This window comes from Oryctolagus cuniculus, chromosome 2 (genome assembly GCF_051225735.1).
Source record: "Oryctolagus cuniculus isolate XC-2025 breed Fujian yellow rabbit chromosome 2, ASM5122573v1, whole genome shotgun sequence".
NCBI lineage: Eukaryota > Metazoa > Chordata > Mammalia > Lagomorpha > Leporidae > Oryctolagus > Oryctolagus cuniculus.
The window spans coordinates 70,850,392-70,868,766 of record NC_142868.1 but is presented as its reverse complement, the minus strand read 5'-3'; the positions used below and the strand labels follow the sequence as shown (position 1 = coordinate 70,868,766).

Here is an 18,375-nt window from a genome sequence, read left to right as displayed (position 1 = left end):
GAAGACTTTATGTTAAAGATATTTATTTTTCACATCAATTATATTTATTAAATGAGTATTCTCTGAGTATTTACTTTTTAAACAATGTCTTTTGATTAACAGAGGTTCTTAATTTTTATATAATTGAATTATGAAATGTTCAGAACATTTTATGTCTTATACAAGCTGTTTTCAAACAGTTCACGGAAAACATGCAGTATGAGAAAATTATGCATGAATTTCAAAAGTTTTTTGCATCAAGATAAACTTGTTGTAACATGACTGAATAAAATCTAGTTTGGAGCACTAAGAAGGGTGAGATCAGTTTACAAACAGCCTCTATCAGAGGAACATAAATTCTGCTAAAATCGAAGGAAGAACAAACATCAAATTCATGGTGAAACTTGGGTGGAAGAATGGTGAAATTATTGATATTTTACAACTACTGATGCCTTACAAAACTTTATGGGCACAATACCCCTTTAAAAAGGATAAGACAATGTCAAAGTTGAAGTTTTCAGCAGCAGACTATCCCGTACCATTTTTTTTTTTTTTTTAAGATTTATTTATTTATTTGAAAGAGTTACACAGAAAGAGAAGGAGAGGCAGAGAGAGAGGGGTCTTCTAACTGCTGGTTCACTCCCCAATTGGTGGCAATGGCTGGAGCTGTGCCAATCTGAAACCAGGAGCCTGGAGCTTCTTCCAGGTCTCCCTCGAGGGTGCAGGGGCCCAAGCTCTTGGGCCATCTTTCACTGCTTTCCCAGGCCATAGCAGAGAGCAGCAGTGGAAGTGGAGCAGCCAGGACTTGAACTGGTACTCATATGAGATGCTTGCACTGTAGGCAGTGACTTCACCTGCTACACCATAGCACTGGCCTCTCCTATATCAGTTTGAGAGGAAAAAATTAATCTTGTCTATGTCCTAATTGAAGTGGACAGACAATTAACAGTAGAAGCAATAGCCACATCAGACATCTCAATTTGTTCATCTTACACAATTCTGACTGAAAAATTAAAATACAGCAAACTTGCTTAGAGGGTACTCAGACTATTGTACCAATATCTGCTACAACAAGAGTAAAGCTTTCAATGGAAATTTTAAACAAGTGGGATCAAGATTCTGAAGCCTTTCACTAGTAGATATAAGGGGTCCATCTTCTTGTGGTGTTGCCCAATAATTAGTCTCAAATGGCAGTTGTGACAAGTAAAGAGATAGTGGGAATGTACAGTTCTCTAAAGAAACTGCCTATGGGAGCAGCCGTTTTCCAGGGCTTTTGCAGCCAGGGTTGGAGGAGTGTCCAGAATGTATAAAAGGAGCAGGGGGAGGACCCTTCCTGTCTACACTTTACATCCAGGATATAGATAAGGGGGCATAGAAGACGCTCGTCTTGTCAAACAATGGGCATTGTCATACATTTTATATATATATATATATATAGAGAGAGAGAGAGAGAGAGAGAGACAGGCAGAGTGGACAAAGAAAGAGAGAGAGAGACAGAGAGAAAGGTCTTCCTTTTCTGTTGGTTCACCCCCCAAATGGCTGCTACGGCCAGCGCCCTATGCCGATCCAAAACCAGGAGCCAGGTGCTTCCTCCTGGTCTCCCATGCGGGTGCAGGGCCCAAGCACTTGGGCCATCCTCCACTGCCTTCCTGGGCCACAGCAGAGAGCTGGACTGGAACAGGAGCAACCGGGACAGAATCCGGCGCCCTGACCAGGACTAGAACCTGGTGTGCCGGTGCAGCAGGCTATACATTCTATTTAAAACTCTGACTCACACCGGTTTCTTTCAGGGTTCATTGGTTGACTGGTGGTCTGTCTCTTCCAATTACAATGTTGCAAGTTAAGTTTTCCTGGTACAGTCTGAAAAACAAGCTCTGGGGAGTAAAGCACTCTGCCCTGTTCCTGTTCTGCCCACCTGCCTAATCTGTTCTACCCACAATCTTAGTTACATTTCTTTGAAGAATCATAACAGGAGATGAAACATGGCTTTACCAGCACAATCCTGAAGACAAAGTACAATCGAAGTGAAGGCTACCAAGAGACGGAAGTGGTCCTGTCAAAGCAAAAGCGAACCAGTCAAAAGCTAAGGCCATGACAACAGCGTTTTTAGGATGCTCAACGCGTTTTATCTGTTAACATTCTGGGGGGACAAAAATGATAACATCTGCTTATTACAAGATAGAGAAATCCAAGCAGAAGCAGAAAAGTGCCCTGGAAAATTTCACCAGACAGTCCTCTTACCACAACAATGCTCCTGCTCATTCCTCCCATCAAACAATGGCAATTTTTGGAGAGTTTTTGACAGGAGATTATCAGACATCCATGTTAAGCTTCTTATGTGCTTCATTCTGGCTAATCAAAGGGCACCCATTTTTTCCTTCAGTCAGTGATGTTCAAGACTGTATGACTATGGCTAAATCTCTAGGACTTTCTATTCTTTAGGGATGCATGAAATGGTTGGTAACACTGCTGACAAAAGTGTCTTGAATTTGATGAGGTTTATGTTGAGTGATAGAGCTTACATTTTAAATATTTTTTTATCTTTTAACTCCATTTTTCCACAAAAAGTTCCCTTAAAGGTCGCTTACATGGAAAATCTCTCCATAGTCCCGAATAAATTATTTTTAAAAAATATTTTAACAATTGACCTTATGGCTTTAGTTCTTTAACTTCTCAAGAGAAAATTTTTGTGCATAGCATAGAAAAAGGATGCAGTTTTCCTTTTTCTTTTTTTTTTTTTTTATAGATGGGGATAACCTATTCTCCTTCTACCTATCTTGGTCTCTTGGTCAATGTCTACAGTAGCTTCAGTCATCTTGCAATAACCTGACTGTAAGCTTGTGAATGAAATCTATGATGTAACTTTACAAAGGGACTTATGTTGAGGATACAGTCAACATTTAAGTGACGATTAGCTTTACAACAGAGCACAATTCAACACACAAGTTGAGCATCCTCAATCTGAAAATCTGAAATTCAAAATATTCCAAAAACAGTTCCAAATTTTGGAGCAGTTCAGATTTTGAAAATCTGAGACCCAAAATACTGCAAAATAGTTTCAAATTTTTGATTTTGGGATTAAGGATGTCCTGCTGGTAAAGTCCATCCAAATACCATCACCACTATCCCAAAAGCTCTGAAATCTGAAATACTCTGGTCCCAAAAATCTCAAAAAGAGATATTAAATATGTACCATTTAGAAAACCCAGATCAACCTCCCTACTCTACTAACAGCATGAAATACATGATATTCAGTAGTCCTAATATACAATTTTGTGTACATTGAAGTCTATCAATAATCAGTTTTAACTCTAAACAGAAGTAACAATTCAATTCACTGTTCATTTTGAGTTGCAAATTTACCAAATGACATAATTGAATAAAATGATGCCAAGAAACACTCAGGCTTTAACCCTCTCTCACCTACCAGGTGATAAATCAGCAGTTCCCCTTGGATTTTAGGAAACTGTGGCAGAGCTGGTTCATTGCGTGCTTCTTTAATCAATCATGCAAATTAGCCAGTTGAGTGAGACAGTCAGTTGAATCCGTAGTTTCATGTCTGATAAATTGCACATGTACACTCAAAAAGAAATCTATCTGAGGCCTCATAAAACCCAATTTTATAAACCACTGTTCTTTTTTACACAAGGAAGAAAATAATTGCTTAACTTAGCTTAATCCATCAATTCTGGATCTCATAAATAACATCAGTCTCCTTTTAGAAGACTTTTCTGTCTTCTAAACGATTGTAGAAGAAAACATGCTCATGATTTTTATGTACTGTGTTCTTTTTGAATTGGTTTTCAAACAGTACTTTATTGGTTTAGAAAGTCTCAAGACCTGCTCTGTCCAAAAGTGGGGCCATTAGTCACATTTACCAAAGTTTATATAAATTAAAATCAAATAAAATTAAAACTGTTTTTCATTTAGCAGTAGTCAAATCAAGAACTCAATAATGCTGCACAAGGCCCAGAGATAAAGCATTTCCATCATTGCATAGCATTCTTTTGGACAGTGCTGGGCTGGATATTTTCTTCCAATATATTTACATGGTTCAAACATTTATATAGTCCTTTATGGTTAATAAACATTCATTATCACACATATTTTTTCAGGGTCAAGAGTCTTGGAGAAGCCTGGCTGGGTGATCTGGTCCAGGCCCCTTCATTAGGTTGCGTCAACACACCTCCTGGAGCAGCAGTCATATGAAGGCATGCTGGGGACTGGCAGATCCACTTTCAAGCTCCTTAACGTGTCTGTGAGAAGTCTTCCGTTCCTCCCCATGTAGTCATCTGGGTTGCCCTAGAGTGAATAATGAGAAAGAATATAAGAGACACAGAGACATCAGTGTCTTTTGTGATCATTATAATGTAATCTCGATAGTGACATGCCATCACTTGTGAATTATTTTATTGTTACATAGATTCTGATTGGTAAGAGAGAGGAAAGAGGGGCTAGTGCTATGGCTTAACAGGTGAAGCCACCACCTGTGATGTTGGCATCCCAAGTGGGTGCTGGTTCGAGTCCCAGCTGCTCTACATCTGATCCAGCTCCTTGCTGAGGCATATGGGAAAGCAGTGGAGGATGGCCACAGTGCTTGGGACCCAGCACTCACCTGGAAGACCTGGAGGAAGCTCCTGGCTCCTGGATCTGGTCTGGCCCAGCCCTGGCCATTGTGGCCATTTGGGGAATGAACCAGCAGGTGGAAGACCTCTGTCTCCCTCTCTTTCTCTCTCCTTTTCTCTAACTCTGCCTTTCAGATGAATATAATACATCTTTTAAAAATTATTAAAAATAAAAATAAAATAGAAAAAGATATGGGAAGGAGACTACAAAAAGGTGTGAATATCAGAAGTTGGAGATCATTGGGTCCATCTTAAAATCTTAGCTAATCATCTCTTAGGTAATCACATTATCATTTCAGTTGCTAAGTAACTTTCCAAGCTCCCACAGGCAGTAAATAAACATAAGTAGCAGAGCTCTAACCTAAATCCTCTGACTTTTCACTGCTTTATTCCACAACACTCTGACTTCACACATCTGGGTACTACTCTAACCTTACACAATTTGACTTTTTATAAACCAGTGGCATAGACCAATAATGTTAACCTACAAACATTACAGCTAAGGTTCAAAGAGTCTCAGAAGCTTGATTAATAACAAATGTTACTCCCTTTTTCTTTGCTTTTCCAGGGGAAACAAAACAAGACAGAGGAGTACAAAGAACAGAAAGAGCCTGCTACTGACAAAGATTCTCTTCTTGTCCAGGCTCTAATCAGGCGCCTCAAATCCCTCTAGGCCTTGACCTCCATGTGCGTCCTTGTCAGAACGGCATTGCCCAGCTGTAGCAAGAATCCTGTCAAGTTGGTTTAGCCAGAATGCCCTACCTTTATACACGATCAAATTTCTCCACCCTACACCATCCCCCCGGGGAATATCTGATCACCTTGCCTGCCTTCAGCAAGAATCCTAAAGGTGATTTAGCCAGAATCCCTCCCTTACACATCTTGTCGCATCCCAGTGATTTTCCATCCACTGACACCCACCTGGCTCTTTGGCTATAAATCTCATTTTTCCCGTATTTGGAGTTGAGCCAAATCTTTCTCCCCCACTGCAAAAGTCTATTGCAGTGGTTCCTCACACCAGTCCTTAATAAAGTCTGCCTTACCATTTCAACAGTATTGATCTTTTTTCTATAAAACATTACTTTAGAAGAGATACCAAGTGGGGGGGGGGTTAAGGGAAAGATTTCTTGTTCACTGTCTTTTGAACACCTGCCTACATGGGAGAAGGAACATTTTATGAACTGTTGCATAGAAAAGAAGTGGGATGGAGCAGAAGCAAACTTATCTTCCTTTGTAAACCTACAAAAAAAGAGACAACCTAGAATCTTATCTTCAACATCAGCACAAGTCCTAATTTTTTTTTGGAGAGGAGATTCTATTTTACTTAGATGAAGAAGTGTGGACAAAGTGGGATACAGAGACTATAAACTGATTTCACTTTTTGGCTTGGCATTTGATATTGGCAATTGGAGATACAAATAAATGCAATTTCCAAATGGCATGGATTTGCTAACAGTGGGTGCTTCCATTGACTTGTTTATCTTCTAGTAATTATTAAATATGTGGGTTTGGTTAACATTCACTGTTGGTTCTAAGAAATTACTTCTGAGAGGTCTCTTAAAATATTGGAAACTATGCTATGATGTTTTGACTACTTGAGAGGAAAGAATAGTACAAGTGGATAAAAATTTTCTGGTTTAAGGGCTGGCACTATGGCGCAGTAGGTTAATCCTCCGCACGCAGCACTGGCATCCCATATGGGCGCCGGTTCTAGTCTCGGCTGCCCCTCTTCCAATCCAGCTCTCTGCTGTGGCCTGGGAAAGAAGTAAAAGATGGCCCAAGTGCTTGGGCCCCTGCACCCACATGGGAGACCGGGAAAAAGCACCTGGCTCCTGGCTTCAGATTGGCGCAGCTCTGGCTGTTGCCGCCAATTGGGGAGTGAATCAATGGAAGGAAGATCTGTCTCTCCCTCTCACTGTCTATAACCCTACCTCTCAAATAAATAAATAAAACCTTTAAAAATTTTTCTGGTTGAGCAAATAAAATTTCATGTTCTTGTTTATGACTGCCATTATGGTGGAAAAAAAAGCGAATACCCAAGATTGAATTACCTTGTATTTAAAACTTCTCCCTATTATGGACTAACTTGCGTTCCTCTCTCCCTATCCCCTCCTCACCACTCAACACCACCAAATTCTTATGCTAAAGCCTTAACCTCCGAGGTGACTATATTTGGCACTTGGGCCTTTATGGTCTTTAAGGAGGCAATTAAAGTTAAAAGAGCTCATAAGGGTGGGGCCCTAATCCAACTGAACTGGTGTCCTTATTAAAAAAGGAGCCAGTGTTGTGGCACAGAGAGTGACACCTGCATCCCATATGGGTGCCTGTTCCTGTCCTGGCTGCTCTCTGATCCAGCTTCTTGCTGGTGGCCTAGGTCCCTGTCATCTGCCTGGGAAACCTGGCCCAACCCTGGCTGTTGGGGCCGTCTGTGGAGTGAATCAGTGGATGGAGGATCATCTCTCTCTCCCTCTCTCTCTCTGTAGCTCTTTCAAATACATACATAAAGCTTTTTTTAAAAAAGGGGTGAGGAAAGTCTAGAGCTTGCTCTTGCTTTCTCTGTACACACAGAGGAAAGGCTAAGTGAAGACACTTGAAAATGTGCCATTGACAATCCACAAAGAGAGCTCACCAGAAGCAAAACTGTTGGCTCCTTGCTCTTGGACTTTTAGCTTTCAGAAGCATGACAAAATAAATTTCTGTTGTTCAAGCCAACAAGTTTATAGTATTGTGTTATGGCAGTAAAAGCTAGCTAGTACACTTGCTACCAATGGTGTCAGTTGCAAGTCATGCAAATCCTAACACAACCAGTTTAAATAATCTAGAAATCTATGCTCTTTCATTAAAAAAGAAAAAAAGTCCTGAATTAGGATGACCTACAGAGATGGCTGAGTCAATATCATGGAGGGCCATCACCTGCCTGCCTTGGTTTGGCCTCATCCTAACCAAGCAAGACAACTGCTGCAATTCTAGGCATGATAGCTTGACCTGACAATGCCTATAGAGACAGATAAAATCACTGATGGATCTTAGGAGGGAGACATTTTCTTTTTCCCAGAGGCCTCCAGCAATTTCCGCTAGCAACTCATTGGCTATAAATAGATCCACACACCCATAACAAGGGTATTAGAACTACCATGATGGGCTGAGATAACCCATTAGAGAAGGGATGTTGGGGGACTATCACAATACCTCATTTCCTAAATGGATCCTCTGAGTTTCCACATCAGATTAGCTTCTGTGACCAAAAAATTTTACCTAGAAAAAGAATGAGACTTAGTAGTTTAAAAACGTTGAGATAGAGGGAATATTACAAAGGTAGAACTACATGTGGTGATATACAAAAGCATAAATAAAGGAGAGAAAGAAAAATTGGATAAACACCTCTAGAGGTTCTGGACCAGGAAAGGGAAAAGTAAGGTACAAGTTGCAATGCTGATCATGAAATCCTGGGAGATAGTCCTCATCAGAATTCATTGGGAATCATTGATGTGTATTTTTCTGCTGTTCGATCCAAATAAGTCAAAAGCCAGACAATGATCTTGAATTGAAATGTTTCAAAGTACATGTACCTACCCAAGAAAATGTGTAATCAAACAAATAAGGACTGTTTTACATACAGATTCCTCAAGATAATCAATAATGCTTTCACACTGGGATTAAAAGACCCACTTTCAAGCAAATGTCCACACTCAGTGCCACTGCTAGAAAGGAGTATTTTACCATAGCTATCTTTGGATGAGTAGGTTTTTTTCCCTCTCTCTTCATGGGCTGATTCCTACGCCACAACATTGCTGCCCCTTCATGTAAAACACCTATGGTTTGACAAGGGTGTAAAGGAGTTGCAGGCCATACAGAGATAATATAATATACTAGATAAGGATAATGGTTTTGCAGACAATTGGCTTTTTTTTTTTTTTTCACTCTAAAAGATAACCTGGTCTGACTATCCAATCTACCTTAAACTTCAGTGTGTCATCTGTAACGTAGGGGTAGAGTATTCACTGCAAATACCTTCTAGGATTTTGCAAGATTACATGAGTTAATGCCTGTAAACAAATTGGAAGGGTCTGAAGCACAGCTGGGGGACATCAGAACACAGAACACTCTGGAGAACATAGAACATAAAACAAGAACACAGAACTCTCTGAAGAACATAAATGTTACTTATTACCATTGGTTCTACACAGCTTTGTATTTGAGATGGGATCCCAGGTGAAATAAAGTGAGTAAGTTAGAGAATAAGGATATGATATTGCAGTCACAATCATCATTCTTTACTGGTATCTGTCACAACTAGTGTGTTAGGGTCCCACACCTCCCCCCTCCAGTCCATTTGAGAGATTTGCCTCTATAGAAGGAAGTGAGATTCCCAAAATTCAGTAGCAGCCAAATAAATTTAGATTTTTACGCGTCACAATCAGATTTTCAGACATCAAGTCTAATGCTCTTTCTAGTACTTCTATTGAGAAATTATTCTAACGCTTTCTGAATGACTTGTTGCGTACTGTTCAAAAGATAGACTTGGAATCCTTCAATCACTGAGCTGGGAAAATGTCACAAGAATGGTATTTATCCTGCAAGGGCTGTTCTCAAACCACACACGGATGTTGGTCTTAGCTATCTGGAAGGACAGAAAGACTGCAGCCACCTTGTTCCTTTATGCACATGGTCCCAAATGAAGGCATATTAAGTAATGCCTCCAAGTATTTTCTAAACTGACTGCTTATGGCATCTGAATTTTTTTTTTTTTTTGACAGGCAGAGTTAGACAGTGAGAGAGACAGAGAGACAGAGAGACAAAAAGAAAGGTCTTCCTTCTGTTGGTTCACCCCTCAAATGGCCACTGATCCGAATCCAGGAGCCATGTGCTTCCTCCTGGTATCCCATGAGAGTGCAGGGCCCAAGCACTTGGGCCATCCTCCACTGCCTTCCCGGGCCACAGCAGAGAGCTGGATTGGAAGAGGAGCAACTGGGACAGAATCCAGCATCCAGACTGGGACTAGAACCCGGGGTACCGGCACTGCAGGTGGAGGATTAGCCTAGTGAGTCGCGGCACCGGCCTGCATCTGGAATTTCATCATTAGAAGAAAAAAAAATTTGTTTTTTTTTTTTTTTTGACAGGCAGAGTGGACAGTGAGAGAGAGAGACAGAGAGAGAAAGGTCTTCCTTTGCCACTGGTTCACCCTCCAATGGCCGCCGCTGCAGCCGGCGCACCGCGCTGATCCGATGGCAGGAGCCAGGATCCAGGTGCTTTTCCTGGTCTCCCATGGGGTGCAGGGCCCAAGCACCTGGGCCATCCTCCACTGCACTCCCTGGCCACAGCAGAGGGCTGGCCTGGAAGAGGGGCAACCGGGACAGAATCCGGCGCCCTGACCGGGACTAGAACCCGGTGTGCCGGCGCCGCAAGGTGGAGGATTAGCCTATTGAGCCACGGCGCCGGCGGAGAAGAAAAATTTATCCCTAAAGTATAGCTTTAAGAAAGCCATCGTTATACTGCACTGGGGAGGCAGGAAGAATATTAAGATCCTTGTGCCTATAGTTAAGTGTTACTGATTCTTGTCTGATTGACCAGTCTCTTATGGTCTCCTTTGAAAGTACAAGCAGATCCCAGAGGGGTGCAAGCAGATCCCAAATGACAGTGATATCTGAATGCAAAAGGGGAAATAATTCCAAAGCACAAGGAAGTGGGGAGGACTGACACTTCCTGTCACCTTCAGGAAGCGTAGGCAGGGAGGTACAGGAAGATGTGAAAGCAATGAGAAAGAACAGAGAGGGTGGGATGTCAGAAGTCAGTCAAGTCTACTTATAATTAGTTAGTCCTAGGGCTATTCCTAAAAATGACTCGAAATTCTTGCTTGAAATTTATGATTTCCCATAGTTCCGGTATTTGGCAGACATAAAACAAGTGTAAGACCTTGTTAAGCCATGTCAATATTTCTTCATCACTAAACATACCTAACTCATTAAGTTTTGAATCCTACATAATTTCACAAAGCATATTGTTGGAACTTGATAAATATTTGCCGAATGAGTGAATCTCTCATTATTCTGGGTTTCCCCCACCCCTTATATTTTAGAAGTGACTCAATATTGGATGTATTGGAATTTTAATAACTGATGTAGGCTTCTAAGAAACAATAGCAGTTTTTAAAGGTCTACAAACCATGATCCAATAGAACTCCATCATGATGAAAATGTTCTTTAATCTGCCCTGACCAAAACTGCAGCTACTAGTCATACATGGGTGTTGAATATTTGAAATGTAGCTAGTGAGACTAAGGAACTAAATTTAAATTTAGTTCAAATGAAAGCAGCCACATGTGGCTAGTGGCTACCTACTACATTGGATAGTGCATGTCTAGAGGTTTAATCAGAAGTTTCCTGCTGCCTCTCTTAATTTTTAAAACCGTTTTGATCAGTTCTATCAACTATCATGCTTCTATCCTTCTCTGTGTGTGTGTGTTTTAAGAAATAATTTGGTTTACCTATAATAACGCTAAAGACTAGAAGAGCAAACCGAATTGAGCTGCACAGCAGCATCTCAGGGCAGATTTATGGGTATCATTTCTAGGACCTGTAATGTGTGGTCAATTTCTAATTTCAACTATTGACATAAAAGGAGGGAGCTGTGTAGTTGAACTAGTGGAGTGGAGAAGTGCACAGCAACACTGGCAGGCTGTCTCCTCCCTCCTCAGGAATCTGACACCTTCTGGCTGCCCCTGGGATGGGCTGGCTGGGGCCTCTAAGGTCCTTTCCCTTAGCCCTCCATCTCCCAGCCCCAGGGAGCTCTCTCCTCCCTTCCCAATCAAAATGCAGTGTGAATCATTGGTGATAGCATGGTTTAACCCTTCCTTATAGATAAGAAAACTGAGCCACAGCAAAGACTGGTGGGAGGATAGGACAACTCATAGTTGATTAAGCACCTGCTGTGTGCTGGCTAGAGACTTTATATGTTGCCTGCATGAATGAATGTTATCTTCCTGACAAATGACTGGCATTCATTAAGCTGTATTTTTCGAATGGATGACTATATGAATCCATGTTTAACACGTGAAACAGACACTATTCCGTATCACAGAGCACACTGAACCAGAAACTGTGACCTCAGGCTCAACACAGATGATATGCCAGTCACTTATCTTTTTCTCTCCTTACTATTTAACTCCTTACCCTGCTTCCTGCATCCTCCGGGTTTTACTGTCTTTCAAAGCGAACGACCAGATAAACTGACCAATAGATTCACACCAAAGGACGCACACACGTTCACAGAACACGCCCCTGCTCCCTCCCCCTCTCCAGGGATCTTCTAATTTTAAGGCCAATCTTCTAAGGACAGTGTCAACTTACAGAAATGGCTCCCTCGGAATTTCATGCTGCTCGGGAGATATTTTATTTTGATATTTTAGTGACATTAATAAAAATATGCCACAGCAGATATTTTCCTGGCGTATGGATGCTTACATAGAAACGATGCGTTCATCTATAAATTAAACTTAAGCAGTGTTTGCACTTAGCTAAATCTACATGGTTCGGAGATGCAGACGGCTGCTTTGTGTCCTAGCCCCTACTGCCCACGGACGACTGAAAGGCACCTTAGAGATCCGCTCCTTCTCAGTCTCTTCTCCCACCCTTGGAGCCTTCGGTGCTTCCGAGGCTGGTCTCAAGACGTAAGAGCACTGGGAAAGGATGTGAAAATTAAAACACGACTCTGATTTTTTTCGACACAAAGGCCGCAAACAACGCTAGCTCACAACGACTTATAAAATATTTCATATCCAGAAGTTGGAGGGCTACAAAGTCCAAGCCGTCCAGGCCAGCCTGCAGAGGCTGCGTACGCTTCCGCCTTGCACAAACCGGGTAGGCGCCGCGTCGCGACGAAGGCAGCTGCAGAAGAGGAAGAGCATCACCTGCAGTCCGAGGCGTGGGAAACGCTGCCCGCGGGCTTTGGAAGCCGAGGCGCGCGCGCCGCGGGGCCCCGGGGCGGCTCCGGTGCTGAGTTCGAGGAACGCTGGCGCTCGGCGGAGCCCGGGAGAACGCGGCGGGGTGGAAAGGGGCAGTCGATTCCCCGTGGGGACGGCCGAGGCCGCGGACGCCGCTTCAGCAGGGCCGTCCGCCACAGCCTCCGGGAGCGCAGCCGCGACTGCCGCCGAGGCCAACCCAGCCGGAGAATCCCGGCCGCGCCGGGGAGCCGGGGGCGAGGCGGGGCGCTGACGTCACAGCCCCTCACCCCGCCGTCCTCCAAGAGGGAGGGAGTGGGGAACGGAGGCACTGATCCGCCGCAGCTCCCGGCCGCAACTCCTCAACTCGGCGGCTGGCTGCCTGGACATGTCCTGACAAACTTGGCTTCTCCTCGGCCCTCTCCGTAGCCCTCGTGTGCTCTCCTTCCGCCTCCTTTTGGGGCTCAAGTTTCATCGAGGTCGCTAGCCCCAGGAGATGCGACCACCGGGGTCCGGGCAGCGCAGACGGATCGCACTCTGGTTGGGGATATGCTGAAGATCCGAGGGCGGCAAAGTTGGTACTTCAGCCACGGCTCGTAACACACAGCCAAACGCGTGGGCATTACGGGGCGGCCGGGGACTTTAAAGCGCACCTCCGAGGACTCGGCTGGACGGTGAGTTCTTTGTTCAGTGCAAGCCTTTTAGTATTTAAGTTAAAGTGCATTCAGGACACTAGGAGAGGTGTTTGGCAGGGCTGCATGTGCATCTTAGGGGCTCTTGGCCCAGGGAGCTACGCACCCCTGGTTGCGCACGGCTTGGGGACGGCAGATCCGTGTGCATGGCTTTTGGAAAGCATAAAATACACACAGAGCACTGCTCACAAGAACTTGAGAGGCGATGCTGTTGGTGCATTATTTGGAATGTAACTTATTATAGAAATGGTGCCTTGGGAGGGCGCATCGCGGGCCGCGTGATCTGCAGTGGCGCAGCGCCCTCTAGTCCGGGCGGCCGGGGAGGCGCGCTCTCTGCCCGGTGCCTGGCGGACAGCGAACTTGGACCTGCCGGGTGCTCCAGGGACCTGGGCGCAAGCTCTGTGGCCATCGCCGTGGCTCCCGCTGCCACCCACCCGGCTCGTTCCTTAGACGCTTTCCACAATTTAGCTTGGGCGTGCTGGGTGCGGAGGCGGGTGCTAGAGGAAAGGATTGTTGTGTCGGGAAGCGATCCCTCTGCCCCTGCATTTCCCTGGGCCCTTGCGGACAGAGTTAGTTGATGGTCGACTACTTAAAAGGACAGATGTGGAACCTGAGCCACGTTTCTCTCTTCCCTGCGAAGGTAATGCGATCGCTGCCGAAAAGGCATCTCCGTGCCGTGCTGTTGGGGGCTGGAGGGTCAGTGAAATCGTGGCAGAGCCAGTCTGAAATTTCCATCCCTGGCCCCAGGCGGTTCTTGTGGCGACGAAGCGCAACTTCTTCCAGGCAACCGGACTTCTCACCCTGGAAAACCGAGATTCCTAAACAGATATTTTAGTGTTAGTAAGCGCCTTTCTTTCCTCACGACCAGCGGTCATTTTCTCCAGGAATTCATTTGCGCGATTAAAAAAAAAAATCCTGTGATTTTCTCGGTACGGACTGGCACCCTTGCACTTTTCCCCCCTCCGAACTCTTACCGTCTCCCCAGCCCCCCACCCACGGCCGGCGGTCTTTTGTGGTCGTGTTGTGCCCAGAGTTGGTATTCGGCACAGGGCGCAGACCGGCAGATCTTGGAAGGCCGCTCGCTTTCCAGGCGCTCCAAGCGTGGAATTGATCCGTAACTCCAGGAGCACTTTGCGCAGTGGCGGCCTGGGGTTGGTGGTGTTTGTATTGGGTGGGTGGGTGGGTTTCTGTCTATATTCTCCGTAGGGCGCAGGGACTAGAGCGCCACGTTCGAATCGGCGCAGACACGCCGCACGCATTCTTTCTTCTTCCTAGCCATAACCTGCTCGAGGTTACAACCTTCTTTAAGATGGCTTAAGAAAGAGGCCGCCTCAACTTGGGAGCCGAGGGAATTCGCTCTCGCGCCCCCTCCGTCGGCCCCGAGGGAAACCGGATCTCTTTGTGCTCGCCGTGTGAAAATGTTCCAGCCGCACAAACTTTGCTAGGTCGTGCCCGCCCCGCTCTCCGGGCTGCGTCCCCCGCCGCCGAGCCCCCCGGCCGCGCCGAGCCGGCGTCCGGAGCGCTGCCCGCGCCCGGGATGGGCCCCGAGCCCCCCGAGACGCGCGGCCTGGGGAGGTCCCGGAGTGGGGCGTCCCCCTTTCTCCAGAGACCTGCTGGTTACCCTGGGCGCGCGGTGGGCCGGGGCCATCGGGGCGCACTGACGGACAAAGTACCCGAGGCGGCACGAGCTCCCAGACGCGGGGAGCCTTAGCGCCCGCGGAGGCCAGAGTTGGGGTTCGCTGCCGGGGGTCGAGCGGCTCGGGTCTAACCTGGGCTCTGCACCGAGAGGGTGAGGAGCAGCGTTTGTGTTTTTCCAGGCTAGTCGTGTAGACGGAATGACGGAGGAAGTGGATTCCGATCTCCCCGCATTCCCGTGGAGACCTAGTGGAAGATTCTATTCCGCCAAGTAACTGCAGACTCAGAACCAAGGCATTCAAATGCAGATTGAGGAATTCCCTAAAGATTCTGGAGAATCTAAAGTGCTACCAGGAAAGCTTTTTCTTGAGGCCTTACCCTTTTTTTTTTTTTTTTTTTTTTGGAACTGCACTGTTTTCCCTTTACTAGCAGAGAGCATTCCATATTAATTCCTCGCCCCCGCGACTTTGTGCTGGCCATTAACTGTCCTCAGCCACAGAACAGGCCTCCAGCTATTGCTCAGGGTGTCGCACCGGGCGCTTGATCGCATCCACCCCGCCTCTCGGAGCCGACTTCTACAGGGACCCGGGCCCTGCCGGCGACCCCGGGCAGGCAGCCTCCGCCCGCGACCCCGCCGCAGGGAAAGTGGGCTCGAGTTTCCGCGCCGCAGAAACGAGCGCCGGCGCTCGCAGGCGTGGCCGCGGGCGGAGGGATATTCTCGGCGCGCGCAGCGTGAGGCGCCGGTGCCGAGCCGGGGCGGCCGCGAGCGGGGCGGGCAGGCGGCGCTGGCCGGCGACACCATGCGGACGTGCGGGCCCAGTGAGACCCCCGGCGGACCCGTCCCCGGCTCGGGGGCACGCTGAGGCCGCCGAGGGTGCGCCCCGAGGGAGCCGCCAGCGCTTGGGAGCAACTTTGCTGTAAGTTTGCAAGTGAAGTGAAGTTTGGGGGTACGAGCGAGCCGGCGAGGCGAGGGGCGCAGCGCCGCTCGGCGGGCCGGAGCGGGGGTCTGTGTGCAGTCGTTGGGAGGCGTGCGCATTGCTGCTCTGGGGCTGCAGGCTTGGGGGTCGGTGGGTGCCTTCTCCGGACTGTCCGGACCAGGACTGTGCTGCTCTCGGTGTCCCGGAAAATCGAATGAAAAAGAGCCTGACTGGAAGGCGGTGCCGGTTCGGCCGCTTGCCACTTGGAGAGTCCAGTGCTGGCCTTGGCGAGGATGAGCGAGCGGGGGGTCGTGGGCGACGTGAACAGAATGGCAGTTCCCGAGCTCGGTACGGCTGCCAGCCGGCCGCAGGCGGCGGCCCCTGCCTCGCGGGGTCTGGTCCTGGCGTCGTAGCCAGGAATGCGAGCGGCGGCCGGGGCGCGGAGCTCCCGGGCGGGCGAGAACTTCCGCTGCGCCCCGGAGCTCGGAAACTTGCAAGCGCGCCGCGCCGTCTCCTCGCCGGCGCAACTCCTGCCTGCTAATGGCTTAACCGATGTGGCTCCCGGCTTAGTTCTTTCCAGCTGAAATATTCACAGGGTAGGTGAGATGAAAGCAGGGCCGGTAGCTGGGAGCGGGATCTTTGAAATGGAGTCGCGGAGTTGGCTCGGAGGTCGGTGCCCCGGAGCAGTGCCTGTCTGCGGTTTGCTTGCAGCTGGTTGCACGGTGCAGAGGTGCGGTGCATGAGTTGCGGGGCTGCACATTTGCAAAGGGTGCGGGTTAGCAGACGTTTTTGTCGCCTGTGAAAGAAAAACTTCTATTTTTTTTTAACAGGTTCTATTTTTTTCTGATTTTGCTTTTTCTTGTGGGAAGCTGACTCTGGTCTCTAAGGTTTTTCTGTTCTCACTGATGTGGATTGCGAGGCTTAGGAAACAAGGACGCAATTGTATGTATTCGGAAAGTAAACTCATAAATATTTTCTATGCAGTTAACTTTTTTTTTTTGCATGTGTCTGAACTGTGGTTTCATTAAGTGGCTTTTGTTAAGCAAATCCCTAGTGCTTGATGCAGGCGATTTTTTTTTTTAAACGTTAGGTATTTACAGTGCCTGTTGAAACCGGGAAAAGATTTAAAAGGCAAATGACCTGCAGTTATTCTTTTTCAAGGTAAATGCGTGTTAAACTAGGTGATAATGTTTGTCATCATACTCCAGAATTTGGATTGTGTTACTAAGCACAATCAGTAGCAGTTACAGCCACTCAGGAAAAGATGTTGCTCCAGTTAATATCGGTTAATTCTGCTATTTGGTTTTGGCTTTGTGTGTTAGAAGGACATCTCTGATTAGTATCCCCTTTTCTTATGTATTTAAACTTCATGATGTAAAAATTAATCATTGTATAATTTTTAAAACAAAGCAATTCATGTAACTCTTAGCTTATCCCAGAGTGGCATTTAATAAGCTCTGTCTCTAAGTTACGACTTGAATAGGTTTGCATTTGTGTACTTGTTTCTTGAAAAATTAAAATCTCAACTTAGCCAAATTCTTTGTCACTGTGAAGGGAAGCAGGGTGGTTAAAAGGCTTCCTGGAATCATTTTGGCCACCTGTATTTTCATTGGCATCCTTTAAATGGTCACAAGAAGTGTCCCTGTTAGTTCTCATCATGTTAGTGCATAATTCAGATGTCAAAAATAGTGTGCAAACTAGTACTCTTTTCATTCACCTAGTCCCCTGCCTTTGTAGTGTTGGTCATGAGACTCAGCTTCTGAATGACCTTTGAAATACTCCTTTCTTGAATGGAACAGGTAGAGGTGATCGAAGAGATAATCTGTTGTAGTTCTCATATCAAGTCTGCCACCTCCTTGGCTGATTTTGCTTAGAATCAATAAACAGAATGAAATTAGTACAGTACTTTGTTGTATTAAATACTGTCTCCATGGTCTCATTAGTAGCTTGAAGGACCTAGTTTAATAGTAGGTAGCCATAGGGCTTGGTGTGTTTTAATCTTTATGAGTGGGAATGCTTTTGACCAAATTGCAAATATGATGGAGCCAAACTCATATCTTTTTGGCATCACTTAATTATGCAATTTGTAAGTGTCATTTATCATTAGATATTGGAAAGAGGTTTTTGAAGTAGATGATAGACATCATTTAAGATGAGAAAGTTATCTGATAGGAGCTTTTTATTTAAAAGATGTTCAGTCAGTTGAAGAATTTATATTTCATGTTTCTAAAGTTTGTTTTAAATTGTCTTTTCATGTCAGTTCAAGATTTAAATATATTGCCTAAATTTTTGCTTAATTCTCAGAGTTTACCATGTATATAGTAATGTTTGTAATTAAATGGCTTGTAAAAAATACTTAGGAAAATCAGGGATTGTTTAGCCTTTATCCTTCATAGACTGTTAAAGCACAGAGCTTCATGATAAGGTCTCCAGTACAGTAATCAGACAGCACCTCACCTGTCATCAATTTAGAAGCATTTTGAGGTGGAGGTGACCTCTTTCTGGGCTGTTGGGAATTAGAATGTTCTTCAGGGCTGTCACTGGCCTATAGCTTGCACCTGGATTTTCTGTTAATTGGAGGAGGATAGATG

General features: G+C 45.8%; 1 protein-coding gene and 1 long non-coding RNA gene across 4 annotated transcripts in view; one reads left to right on the top strand and one right to left on the bottom strand.

Moving 5' to 3' along the window:
- Positions 1–520: 520 nt before the first annotated feature.
- LOC138848484 (uncharacterized) lies at positions 521–12,331 on the bottom strand. Its single transcript, XR_016229079.1, has 4 exons — positions 12,196–12,331; positions 4,166–4,281; positions 1,972–2,032; positions 521–859 (listed from the first exon to the last, which is right to left on the bottom strand). It is a non-coding gene; the product is annotated as an uncharacterized LOC138848484 (long non-coding RNA).
- A 1,228-nt stretch (positions 12,332–13,559) lies between these two features.
- Positions 13,560–18,375, top strand: part of FAT1 (FAT atypical cadherin 1) — a 130,999-nt gene continuing 126,183 nt past the window's right edge. Inside the window, exon 1 of one of the 3 annotated variants that reach the window (XM_070068424.2) lies at positions 13,560–13,872. The gene's annotated coding sequence lies outside the window, so the exon portion shown is untranslated. Of the gene's footprint in view, positions 13,873–15,377; positions 15,785–16,241; positions 16,381–18,375 lie in introns of those variants that run through there. The other 2 variants (XM_070068423.2, XM_089325830.1) reach the window with 2 other exon arrangements.